The following is a 13,617-nucleotide window of genomic DNA, read 5'->3' as shown; positions in this document are numbered from 1 at the left end:
GGGGCAGCCTGAAGAAAGAGGAAGGGTGTGTGCTAGATCCCTAAGAGGAAAAGGCAGCTGAATTTAGCAGCTGGAAACCCTGGTGTGAGGTCAGGAATACTGAGGAATCTCAAGCAAGCCCAGGGTTCCAGGCCTAGCGGGAAGCACACGCTCTCCCACACAAGTGTTTGATCTGGGGTCCCTGGACCTCTACTAACCTGGAATTCATGGGGTAGAGCTAAGAGAATGGTCCAGGCAGGCCTTGGCCCCGCCACCTGGGACAATTAATCACCTAGTCTTTCTCTGATCATCTCCATGTATAAAAGGACGAGCACTGTGCCTCACAGGTCTGGCATAAACATCAGACAGAGCACGTATGGAGTGCTGGCATGTACAAAGAGCTTAGGATGCTGTCTTTTGGTGTATTGTCCCCTTGGTGGGTAAATGCAGAGGCCAGCTGGGGGAGGGGCATGTGCCTGCCTCTCTGGGTTTGGGCCAGGATGGTAGAGCTGCCCTCTTCCTGTCCTAGACCAGAGACCATGCAAAGACTCAGGGGTACACTTCATAGTCGCTTGTTCTCCTGGGTGAGCATTTTTGGGGTGGCTAGCCTGGGCTAGGTTTCTCCTGGCATACAGAAAATGTTTCGGGGAGTCCAGATGACCCAGAGGGACAGCAGAACTCACCACCCCAAACCCTGAAGTCCAGCCACACAAATACGCAGAGCCATTCTGGGGCTGCATTCCTAGCAAATGACTCTCTCTGGCCAAGGAGACGGCTCCTTTATGAAGGGCATGGGGAAAAATCCTGCCAGGCTAGGAAGGGCACTCACCCAGTATGGGGCAGAAGGACACTAAGGAAGGTGAAGCTAGGGTGGTCCCCTAGCTTAATACATGAGACATGTATTAAGGGGGGTGGTGGAAGGGGGCGACAAATGTACTCAAGAATTTAAATCTAGCTTCCTCTTTAAACTGTCTCAGGACCAGGCCTTTCACTATGTCGGGCAGAGTTCTGCTGTTACTTGCAGTAGAAAGGCTGAAGGGGACAGGCAGCTTCTGGGCTCCCCCTCCCTGCGAGGATTCCTCAGCTGCAGCTGTCAATGACTTGATTCGGCTGGGCTTGTGAGGGTTATCTCTGAGGCCTTTCCTCCTAACCTAGGGGCTGGTACACCCCACCTTGGGCCTGGCTAGAGAAAGCAACTACCTGGGGACACAGAGGGAGGGCCCAAACTGCAGCCTTCCTGGGAGCGACCCATGCAGGGGAAGGGGGCGCGCTGGTTGACGCACAGCACCCAGGTAGGCTCTGTACATTTCCTCACCAATGAGATTCTAAGCGGGTCTAGGCGACGCGACCCCAGAGGCCGTGCCACCCTCTAGCCCAGGTTCCAGAGAGATTCTGCGGTTGGACAACGCAGTGGGACCCCACTCACAGGCGGGTCTCTGGGGCCCAGTCGCCGCACCCGCCGTGGATCGAGACAGAGGGGTTCCCGAGCAGGGTGGGCGCGCAGCCCACCAGGCGCGCCTGGAGGAGCCGGTGCCAGCCGGTCCCAGCCTGCCCGGACCCCGACTCACCGGCCTAGCGGAGACAGGATCCCAGTGTCGCCGCAGAGCCCAGGGCTCGGCCCGCTCCGGCCCGCCCGCGCGAGGCAGCTCCACGCCGCCGTCGCTGCCGCCGCCGCCTCCTCGGCCCGCCCCGCGCCCGCCCCTCCCGCACTTTCCACAGGAAATGATTAACTCAGGCCGCGGCGCGTTCCCATGGCAACGGGCTCGGGAGGGGGCACGCGCACTCTCGCGCACGCGCCTGCCCCGGGCGCACGCCCCCTCTACTCCTACCCCCCCCAGCACAGGCTGGTAAAATTTACGTGCTCACCCTCTGGTGCACGCGCCCTGGCACACCTGCCTGCGCTTTCAGAGCAAGCTCACACCCTCCGCTGCACACTTCACGTGCCTGCACACTCGCCCTTACCCAGCCCGCAGGAACGCAGGCCTCTTACTCCCACCCAGGTGCTAACGTTGGGAAACGGTTACACTCACCCTCAAACGGTTTGTACTCCGCCTCTAACCCAGGTGCAAAAGTTTCACGCACTCCTGCTAAGATTCACACACATCCTGGCACACAGATTCACATCTTAAGAATACATTCTAGGGGCCGGGCGGTGGTGGCGCATGCCTTTAATCCCAGCACTTGGGAGGCAGAGGCAGGCGGATCTCTGTGAGTTCGAGACCAGCCTGGTCTACAGAGCTAGTTCCAGGACAGGCTCCAAAACCACAGAGAAACCCTGTGAATACATTCTAGGGCTGGAGAGATGGCTCAGTGGTTAAGAGCATTGACTACTCTTCCAGAGGACCCAGGTTCAACTCCCAACACCCACATGGCTGTAACTTCAGTTTGAGGGGACCTGAAACCCATGGTAATACTAGTGCACATTTTTAAAAAGACAAAAAACGATACATTCTAGCACACACACACATACTCTTACACAGGAGATCAAGCATATAAACATATTCACCTGCTCTGCTACATGGATCTCTCTCTCTCTCTCTCTCTCTCTCTCTCTCTCTCTCTCTCTCTCTCTCTCTCTCTCTCTCTCTCTCTCTCTCTCTCTCTCTGCCTTGCCTGCCATACTGCCTTTCCAGCTGCGCCCCTGCTTGCCAGCCAATGAGCATCTTCCTGAGCAGCCTGCTTGGGGTTTGTTAAGGTAACACATTCCCTTAAGCTCCAGCCAAACAGCCCCCAATCTATCTTTAAAAGCTCCTCCTGGAAGAGGCCTGGGGGAGAGCAGGCCCAGCCGGCCAAGAGAGACAGCTGACCTAGAGGAGCCACTCTGTTCATTGTCTCCCAAACAGAGAAGCGTTTATTTCAGCCACAGCATGCCCACTCGAGGGTGCAGAAGGAGAAAGTGGCACCGGAGCCTCTCCAACAGAGGCTGCCGGTCCCCAGAGAACCTGAGGAGGGTGGGGGTCTGCCTCTCCAGGGTTCCGAGGGAACTAGAGAGGGCCGTGCAGCCTCCGATGGGCCTGTTTTCTTCTTTTGCTGCTGAGACATGCGACTGGGAGTCAAGAATCCGGACCAAGACTGGGACAAGGACTTGGGCCCCACAGAATGTCCGGCACCAGAACAAGACAGTGAGACCACAGCTGGAAGCGGGCACTGTCTCCTTTATCGGAGGCTTTATTGGGTTGTCCATTAAAGTTTGAGTATAAAAGCAGAAACCTTGTTTTGCTTGAGGGTTGGGACACTGACATTAACTTCAGCTTCCTTCTAGCAAAGCCAAAGTCAGGTTTTTATTATTATTATTATTATTAATAAAAACTTTTATTGTTCCCTTTTCTCCGATCACAAAAGTAATGGATGCTCATTGTAACCATAATCCCACCCGCTGGGAATAAATGCTGCCAACACTTTATTTAGTACGGCCTTTTCCCCCTGCACACATAATAGACACCATTTATCCAGAGTGAGCCTAGTGCCAGGCACTGTGATGAGCTCTAAAGACACAAGATCCTGTTTGATCCTGCTCAGGCCGGTAGGTGGGTACATCCTATGTCCACTTGTTCAAGAGAGGAAAGGTTTGCTGGAAAATTCAGAATGTGTCTGAGCTGCGGCTCCAAGTCTAGCAGAGATGTGAGCATCTACACTGTGCATAGATACCTCAATATGCCACAGGAAGTGCCCATCACGGAGAAATGAAGTTTGGGGCATTAGGTGAGAACATTCTTAAAATTCCAGCAAGGCTCTAGCTTGAAAAGTAAAAACAAATTGGTCATTGATTGTGAAGAATTTAAGAATTCACACCCTGCTGGTCTTGGTGGCCCAGGCCTGTCATTCTAGCCTTGTGGGAGGCTCATGAGAGGATTTAAGTTCAAAGTCTGTTGGTTACCCAAAGTCACCAGGAACTGCGTACCAACTCACTTTCCTGGGTGGTTTCAATAGAGGCTGCCAACTCTCTCCTAACCATGGGAAGAGTGAAAGATTTCCCAGGATCCTGGCTATGCTAACCAGGTCAGGCCTCCACAGCCCCTGGCCTTGATGCTTCCTGCCCACTGTAGAGACTGTGCTAGGGCCAGATAAATAGCAGCGGCCAGAACAGTAAACCTCCTAAGTATCCCAAGCAGCCAAGGGCCCAAGAGCTCTTCCCCAGAGGAAAGAGGAAAGAAGAATTGAGAAAATCCTGCCATGATTTTCTTTTCCTCTCTCCCCTAGTGGCCAAAGTCCACAGATAAGCAGACAAGGTTTTTCAGTCTCTGGAAGTCCATTGGCCAGTGACCTCCAGCCTTCACAAACGCCCAGGAGGCCTCATTCCTTTACAACCACCCCCCCCAACCACCACCACCTTTATCTCATCAATTCTAGATGGCCTTCCAGTTCCACAAGTCCAACGAGCTACCTTCCTCACCTTTCCCTTTCACTCCCAGGCTCCAGCAGGCAGCAGAAGACTCCCAGTCCCTAACAGTGGCACCTCCACCACCAGCACCACCAGGGCCATCGCTGTGGCCTGTCCTGTCAACACCACTCCCTCCCCTGGAGGACAGGGCCCTTTCCAGACTTCACAACCTCAAAAGCTTCAGCCCAGTGTCTGGCAGCACAGACTTGATAACTGAGTAGACAGGGGTCAGTAGGATTCAGAGAGCAGGATACAGGAAACACACCCAAATAGACTTCCTCCTGTGCAAATGAAGGATCATTCCTTCTGTCTAGAAGGCTTTTTAAACTGCTGTTCCAGCATGGTCAGAAAGAAGCCCCCGCCTCTAGGGAAAGTTATCTTCCTGCTGGAGAAACTTTGTTTTATTTGGGTTATGTTTGACAGCGTGGGGGAGGATGGACTTGCAGTGTTGCCCAGACTAGCCTCAAACTCCTAGGCAGAAGCAATCCTCCTCCCTCAGCTTTCCAAAGGAGCACATCATACGCCTGTACTCAGCACATGTAAGGAGCACACACGCCTGTATCCAGCACATGTAAGGAGCACGTATGCCTGTACCCAGCACATGCACACATACATGTACACTTGTACACATGCCTCTGTACCCAGGTAATAGACCTTTGAAGCAAGAGAACGTGCTAGAGTTGATTCTAGAATTAAGTGGTCCTACTGAATGAAACTAACATCTTCCAATACTCCTGAAGTTGTCCATCATGAACACGGGCGGGGGGGGGGGATTCCAGAAGGAAGGGGATGCAGGAGACCTGCACCCCCTACCTGATCCTTGTGTGTCCCCACTTTCTAAAAACCACAGTAACAGGAAGAAACAATCCTCACATTTTCAGGAGACTCTACAGGAAGCAAGACAACCTTTGCCCCACCCAAGCCTAACTTTGAAATTCTCAGACCTCCTGGCCTTTTACCATTTGCCCAGAGGCGTCATTAAATGGGCACTCCCCAGCTCCCACAAAGGCGGTTAAAGATCTACCTCGGGCCTGCTGAGGAATTTGGCATCCAAACAGAGGTTTTCTCACCCTTATCATGTCTTGTAGTCTAAAAAATGAGAAGAATGCAAATACTGGGGTGATAATGTATTTATGTGCCAGGTAATAAAAAGATTTAGCAAGACTGACCCCAGAAGGGGTGTGTGTGTGTGTGTGTATTCACCTTTAATCCCATAAGCACCAGGCAATAAAAAGATTTAGCAAGAATGACCCAGAGAAGGTGTGGTGTGTGTGTGTGTGTGTGTGTGTTCACTTTTAATCCCAGCACTCTGGAGGCAGAGGCAGGTGGATATTCGAGTTCCAGGTCAGTCAAGGCAACAGAATGAGACGTGCCTCAAAAAACAAACAAATAATTTTTTTTTCTTTTTTTCTTTTTTGGTTTTTCGAGACAGGGTTTACAAACAAATAATTAAATAAAAACAAAGAGCGATCCTGGGCGAGGCAGTGAAGAAGCCCCGCTCTATCCCCACCAGGCCTCCCAGACTCCTAACTCTCTGGCTTCACTTCCTGTTCCCAGCGCCTGACTCCTTGATCGAGGCCATCTGTGCCTCAATGCTCCTGTTTTCATTTCTTGCTCATTAGTCTCTCCCTGTTGGAAGTTTTGATGTTTGGTTGGGCCTGAGCAGGCCCTATCGTCTTTTGAAACCTTTTAGAGGTACTTCAAGAAGGCTCCTTAGATAAAGGCATTTGCCACCAACCCTAATTTCGATCCCTGGCACCCATCGCAGTAGGAAAGAACTGACTCCCACAGGCTATCCTCGGACCTCTCCAGTGTGCCATGGCATACACATGCTCCCACACACATACACAAAAATGAATTTTTGAATGGGAGGGGCTAGGGAAATGGGTGAGCAGGTAAGTAATTGTCTCTCTTGTAGAAGTCCAGAGTTCAGTTCCAGGCACCTGCATGTGGTTCATAATCCGCAGTAACTCCAATTCTGGGGATCCGACGCCCTCTTCTGACCACTGCAGGCACTGCATGTATGTGATACAGGCATATATGCAGGCAAAACATTCACACACATAAAACAAAGGAAAACCTATGAAGCTTTTATCTTGTGATAGCGACTTGCTATGTTACCCTCTTTCCCAGGCTCAAAACTCAAAACCCTGGGTTCAAGAAATCCTTCTGCCACCAGCTCCAAATGCTTGGGGTTTGCAAATATGTACAAAAGACTAATTCTTTAAAAAAATGTATAATTATAACAGAAGTTGATAGAGTTTGGAAAAGTCCCCAAGACCCTTTAATTAGGTCACTGTTCTAGATTTTTCTCCCTGGTAATGGACTGTGAGCAGAAACCAATCTATAACAAGAGGGACAGAGACGGTGGTTAGACGTGGGCTCAAGGGCCATGAGCATGGAGACCTGAAGCCCAGCTTAGGGTTCCTCTTCCCTGGCTATTGCTGTACTGAACCAATGGTGTGCTGTGGAATAGAGACGGGAGCGAGTGCCATTGCATGGGACCAGCAGCAGCAAAACGCACGTTGCAGGTGACAGGAGACAGGCCGGAGGCCATATTCTACTCCAGACTCTCAGCTTTAAATTTTTCCCATGTAATTCTTTTGTTGTTTCTCAACAGAGTCTTGCTACATAGTCTAGGCTGCCTAGGACTGGCAGTCCTCCTGCCTCAGATTCCTGGGATTACATCAGTGCTGCCACACCTGGCTACCACATCACTTTTTAAAAGATCTCCTCTTATTGGTGAACCCCATTAAGGCTGAGGTTCAGATCCCATGGAGGATCGGTCCTCGTGACAGTAATCATTGTATTATTTTATTTGGGGTACTGGGAATCTCACACATTCTGCCCAAGCTCTGCCCCTCGCCCATCTACCACTGTCTTATTTATTCATTTTGTTTTTTGAGATAGGGTCTCATACACTCCACAGATTGGCCTCAATTTCATTTTGTAGCTGGGTATGCATGGCCTTGAACTCTTGATCATCCTGTCTCTACCTCCCAAGTACTGAAATGACAGGCATGTACAACTTTGCCTGGCTAATTGTTGTTTTAGAAACTGGGTTTCTCTGTGTAGCCTTGGCTATCCCGGAACTCACTCTGTAGACTGGGCTGCTGACTTTGAACTTACAGAGATCCACCTGCCTCTGCCTCCTAAGTATTGGGATTAACGGTGTGTGCCACCACTGCCCAGGCTGCCTGACTAAATTATTACCTTATTCGTTTTGAGAATCTCCTGGAGCCAAGGTTGGTTTCGAACTTGATGTGAAAGCTTTAAACGCCTATTACTACCCATCTCCCCAAAGTTCCCCTTTTCATTTTTATGAAGAACATGCTCTCCACACTCCCTCCCACCAACCCATGCATTCCTCTGGAGCAGGAGTAAGGAGTGGGGGCTATCAGCTTCAGGCAATCTTCTGGAACAGAGCCTGAGCATTTTGTTGTTGCTTGTTACACATTACCAGATTGCCTTCCAAAGGGCTGCACCAAATTTACTCTGCCGTTGGTAGTGCTTTTTGAGAAGAACCATTTTCACACGGATTTACCTTTCCCTTGAATCTGGACCGCGCTTCCTGTCAGGTTCTCTGCGGAGGCACACGAAGAGAAGGCTGAGCGATGGCTGTCAAGAGCAGGGTGTGTCTGGCTGACAGAGCCTTCAGGTGCCAAAGCCCTAGATGTTTGTCATCAGAGCTGGGAAGGTTTGGCTAAGGTCACTGGCTTAGGCTCCCCTTCCCCACCTGCTCTTTAGTCTCTGCCACCTTCCCACATGGTTGTGTGACATCCCATCGGCCAGGATCTAGGAGCACACAGGGAAACCCCGAATGGAATACTGGTTTCAGGCAGCCACAAGCAACATCATTCCTGCTCCCACGTCACCCTGACACTACATTCGGGTTTCTTGCAAAATGTCAATTACTCCTAAAAAGGAAACCCCTGGGGGCTGGGACCAGGGGTGGCACCAGGTCAAGGAGACTTCATTCTTCCAGAACACAGAGCTCTAAGCCTGACCACCCTGCCAATCTGTGGCATGACTGCCTCAGCATTGCCTGAGTGAGGCCACCACTGCCAGCCCCTCCCTGTAGCCTGTCCTCCTCCTCTGGGGGTGGCCCTTGTTTGCAAACACCAACGGAAGTTTTGACGCTGCTGATTAACCAGCCTCCCACGCCCAGTTCTTAGTCATCCCCACAAGTCCCAACCTTCCGCATGGGATTTGCCGGCATCCAGGTGTCAGGGAAGAAATGACAGGGATCTCTGTAGTTTCTGTAGCTTCTGTATTTCATCAGGGGAGGGGAGAGATGAACTTCCACCATCCTCACGGTCAAGATGTGCAGGTCCTGGAGCACCAGCTTAGCTGTCTGAGGACAAGCATCCCAGCACAGCCTGGACCCTACCTGTCCCTCTTACCTCATCCTATGGGGGTATTGCAGCACGGTGGGGAAACTGAGGTGCTACATTGTAAGAATGGCCGGGAGAGGCCCATGAATATATATTAGGGGACACTGTTGGGAGGTTAGAAAGCTGTAAAAGGGGAACACTTTAGGACATAAGCTGTGTCCCTGGCCCACTGTCTGATACCTACCCTTTTGTTAGTCTTGTCCCCACTCCCTGATAAAGAAATAGAGAAGAACAGGCTGGCGGTCCTTCTAGCACTGCAGTGACAAAGAGGACAGCTGACCACTCAGGATGGCTGTAGTTGAAAGGCGGGGAGAAGAAGGTCAGAAGAAAGAGAAACCTACCCAGACGTCAGCCAAATATACCATTAAGGTTTGCCTTCTTAGAGAATGGCTCAGCCCCTAGTCCTTCTCTAGTGATCTCCCATATGCCCCAACTCTAGGGCAGGAGAAGGGTGTGTATGAAGTCACCCAAAGAGCAGGCAATAGTAACAGTGGCCAACTGAGACCAAGAGTACTCCTACCCCGGCTTCTACTGTTTGCCTTTCAGGGTATCAAAGAGCCGGTGTACGTAGACCTGGGGTGGGGATGAGGTGAAAAACGGATGGGATATGAGCAGGAGAGAGCTGGTGGATCAGGACAGGAATTCCTGCAGCAGGGCACACAGCTCACTCCAGAGGGGAGTCAGACACACATGCAAACCCCCAAAGGTCACTCCCTGTTGGTGTGCCCCATCTTGATGACAACCCTGGGGACTATTGATAGGTATAGCCCTCCCAGGAACAAGATCAGCTCAAACTTGGCCCCAAGCCAGTAGCACAGGTACACAGGGCAACACTGGCCTGTAAGAGGCTGGAGATAATTCCATCCTGGCTGCTAGGGCACTTCCTGTTGAGAGAGAATCCCAGGGTGTCTAAATCTCCCTAGAAGACAACCCAGAATGCACCTGTCCTGGCCACACCTCTGATCTACATTAGCTCATCCTCACAGCCCAAAATACAGTTACCCCAGACAGACCTCCCACCACACAGACCTGGCCTCTCAAATCCCCTCCTGCGCCAATGGGTGCAGATGACCCGTCCCGGGGAGATGGTGAAAGACGCTCTTTGGACACTCTTGCCATCTTTGAAGCCTCAGGCCCCGTCAAACCCACACGGCTGCCAAGCCCTTTTGTGGCAGAAATTGAGATTTTGCTACTCTGAAGCTTGCCTCCAGCTTTGTACCCAGAAACTCCTGGGAGCCCACTGCAGCTTCCCTATAGGCTCAGCGCCCTCACAGCCTCTGTAATATGTGCTCACAGGAAAGACACGTCGAGCGCCCAGGGACTCAAGGAAGCTGCGAGTCATAGCCAGAGGGTTGGCCAGAGTGTGCTCACACTAAAAACCTCGCTGGTCAGGCTGGCAGAGGAAGAGGGAGAGCGCAGCACAGGTACATACTCAGAGTACTGTGTGTGTGTGCGCTAACCTGGTGCTTCACACCTCACCTAGCCCCATGGTCACTCCAAAGCAGGCCCTTTTGTCATGTGACCACCCATGAAACTATCACCTGGGGGGGGGGTTGAGTAATGTACCCCAAGGCTCACGTGGTGGTGGTGTCTGGTGAGATTACTGGAGGAAGTTCATCCCTGGGGGTGGGCCTTGGGAGTTCATAGCTTTGCCCCACTTCCGGTTCACTCCCTGGTTCCTGTTTGCAGTTGAGATGTGATCTCTCAGCTTCCTGCTCCTGATTCAAGTCATCCTGTCCTGATTCCTTGTCACCCCGCTATTAAGGATTCTAGTCATCTGGAACTATAAACCGAAATAAATTCTTCTGTAAGTTGCTTTTGGTCGTGGCATTTTACCACAACAGAAATGTAACTAACACAGCCCTCCTCGGTGAGGCCTCCCCAACACCAACCAGTCAGAAGTCACGGGATTTCCTTCCCAGTGCTAGAATGTGAATGAGGGGACCGCTCACAATCTCCTCTCCGTCAGACTAGGACTCCCTGATTCAGACAGCTCCCCACCCATGCAGTGTGACTTTGGGCAAGACAGCTAGCCTCTCTGAGCCCCAGCGTCATAGGTGAACACTATTCACTGAGTAGTCACTATGTGCTAACCCTTACAGCATTCCGTGAGTGAGTACTTGTCATAGATCGTTTTAGTCATTAACTTGACATTAACTTGATCCAGCCTAGAGCCACCTGAGAAGGGAGTCCCGATTAAGGTGTTGGCCTGTGGAAATGCCTGTTGAGAGATGGTCTTGATTAACTGTAGAAGAGCCTAGCTACTGTGGGCAGTCCTATTCCATGGGCAGGTAGGTGGTCCTAGGTGATATGAGTAAGCTAGCCACACATGGGCCTGTCTGTGAGTCAGCAGCAAGCAGTGTCCTCCATGGTTTCTGCCCTGACTTCCCAGTAATGGACTAGGACCCGGAAACATAAGCCAGGAATCCTTCCCTCGCACTCGCTGTGTTTTGCCACAACAACAAGGAAACAGGAATAGTGCTATTAAGCCATGTTAGAGATGGGGCATCCCTGTTGCTAAGGAAACAGGAATAGTGTTATTTATCCATGTTAGAGATGGGGCATCCCTGTTGCTAAGGAAATGGGAATAGAGCTATTTATCCATGTTCAAGATGGGGCATCCCTATTATTGAAGACCACCACTATTCTCGCCATTTACCAACCTTCCTGCTACCAAGGTTAGCACTCAGTTCACCTCAGATTCAGGCCTATGAGATAGCTCAGCAGGCAAAGGCACCTGCTGCCAAGTCTGACCGCCTGAGTTCAACCCCTAGGACTTCCATGACGGAAGGGGAAAACTCACAGCTAATCCTCAATGTATGCCCCATGGCACATGTGCGTGTGCGCACACAGACGCACACAACCTAATTAAATAGAGTAGATAGAAATTAATTTAAAAATGTTTTAAAGACACTCAAGAAAATGCAAATAAATAAGCAAGTAATGAAGATGTCCAATTGGTTGAGTGTGGTAGCCATCCATGTCTTTAATCCCAAAAACTGGGAGGCAGAGGCAGGTAGATCACTGTGAGTTTGAGGTCAGCTTGGTCTATGTTATGAGTTTCAGGCCAGCAGGGCTACATAGTGAAATCCTGACTGATTAAAGAAAAGAGAATTTAGCCGGGCGGTGGTGGCGCACGCCTTTAATCCCAGCACTCGGGAGGCAGAGGCAGGCGGATCTCTGTGAGTTCGAGGCCAGCCTGGTCTACAAAGGGAGTTCCAGGACAGGCTCCAAAGCTACAGAGAAACCCTGTCTCAAAAAAAAAAAAAAAAAAAAGAATTTTTTTCATTTATTTATTTATTTATTTATTTATTTTTTATTTTTTTGGTTTTTCGAGACAGGGTTTTTCTGTGGCTTTGGAGCCTGTCCTGGAACTAGCTCTTGTAGACCAGGCTGTTCTCGAACTCACAGAGATCCGCCTGCCTCTGCCTCCCGAGTGCTGGGATTAAAGGCGTGCGCCACCACTATTTATTCATTTTTTTGAGACAGGGTTTTTCTGTGTAACAGCCCTAGCTGTCCTGGAACTAGCTCTTGTAGACCAAGGCTGCCCTCAAACTCAGAGATCTGCCTGCCAGTGCCTCCCAAATTCTGGGGTTAAAGACGTACCACCAATGCCTGGCAGAAAAGAGACTTTTTAATAAATAACACTCTAATTCTGTGAAACTCAAATGAAGGTAGAAATGAGGGGGGTTTACCTGGGGGTAGTATTGAAACAGCTCTGTACGAGCTGGGCACTGCCATATTTGGAGCTGCCGGCCACAGTATTTGGGGACCTGAGTAATCTGCTTCTATCTCTCCCATCAGCCCTGTCTTCACCACGTCTCTACCAAATCCAGCTGTGTAGTGAGCAAAGCCAGAGGCAAGCAGGCTGGCTGGATCAGCCATGACCAAGCCTTGAGTGTCTCAGGTCCATCAGTAACCATGGTTGCTCTGTGGTGCTGTTGCCAGCTCAAGCCTTAGGGACAGGACACCTCATACCTCTGGACTCCAAGATCTAAGCCACCCTGTTTTCTGTCTTTCGTTGTGTGTGTGTTATTCATGTATGTGCTTACATGTGTGTGGGTGCATGTGTGTAACTTGCATGTGGAGGCACTAGGTTGAGATAGGGAATCATCCCTAGTCAGTCTCCACCTTATTGAGGCAGACTGTCTGATCTGAACCCAGAAGGTAACAACTTGACTAACCAGCGTTGCTCCCCCTTTTGGGTACTGGAATTACAGGTGGCCCACTCTGCCCACCTGACATTAACACAGGTTTGGGGTTCTGAACTTCAGTCCTCATGTTTGTACTTCAAACACTATCTGCTGAGCCACCTCTCCAGCCCCTCTCCAGTGTCTTACAGTCACTTGTCTCCCCCAGCCGCCTCTCAGAAGCCCCAGGAGCTCTTTTCAAGGTTCTCTTCCCATAGTTTCCAAGCCAGCTGCGCTGAACCACATCAGCTTCCTGTCCTTGTTCTCCTGCTAGGACACCCTTCAAGGCTGTGTTGATACATGACCCCCTCCCCAGGAGGCGCAGGTTCCAAATCTGAGAGGCAAGAGTCTTGGGCCAATATGGGCTACATAGAAAGACCCTGTCTCAACCTACCACTAAAATAAAAAAAAAAAGAGAGGGGAGGGAGGAAAGAAGGGAGGGAGGGAGGGAGGGAGGGAGAGAGGGAGAGGGAGAGGGAGAGGGAGAGGGAGAGGGAGAGGGAGAGGAGAGAGAGAGAGAGAGAGAGAGAGAGAGAGAGAGAGAGAGAGAGAGAGAGCGCCTGCAGCAAACAAGCCCAGCCTGTTCAGATCCAGTACTCAGGGGGCTAAGGTGGAGGCAGGTGATCTCTGAGTTCAAGGACAGTCTAGTCAGCCACAGCCAGAACTACACAGA

At 50.9% G+C, this 13,617-nt stretch overlaps 1 protein-coding gene across 6 annotated transcripts in view; it reads right to left on the bottom strand.

Annotated features, from left to right (window-relative positions):
• Kifc3 (kinesin family member C3) overlaps nucleotides 1-13,617 on the bottom strand; it is a 70,375-nt gene that overhangs the window by 31,170 nt on the left and 25,588 nt on the right. For 2 of the 6 annotated variants that reach the window (XM_057753581.1, XM_057753588.1), the window contains exon 1: nucleotides 1,548-1,679. The exons of the other annotated variants lie outside the window; for them this stretch is intronic. The gene's annotated coding sequence lies outside the window, so the exon portion shown is untranslated. Of the gene's footprint in view, nucleotides 1-1,547; nucleotides 1,680-13,617 lie in introns of those variants that run through there. 6 annotated transcript variants of the gene reach the window in all.

Source organism: Chionomys nivalis, chromosome 21, assembly GCF_950005125.1.
Source record: "Chionomys nivalis chromosome 21, mChiNiv1.1, whole genome shotgun sequence".
Taxonomy (NCBI): domain Eukaryota; kingdom Metazoa; phylum Chordata; class Mammalia; order Rodentia; family Cricetidae; genus Chionomys; species Chionomys nivalis.
The sequence above is the reverse complement of the archived record's forward strand: the minus strand, read 5'-3'. Positions and strand labels throughout refer to the sequence as shown.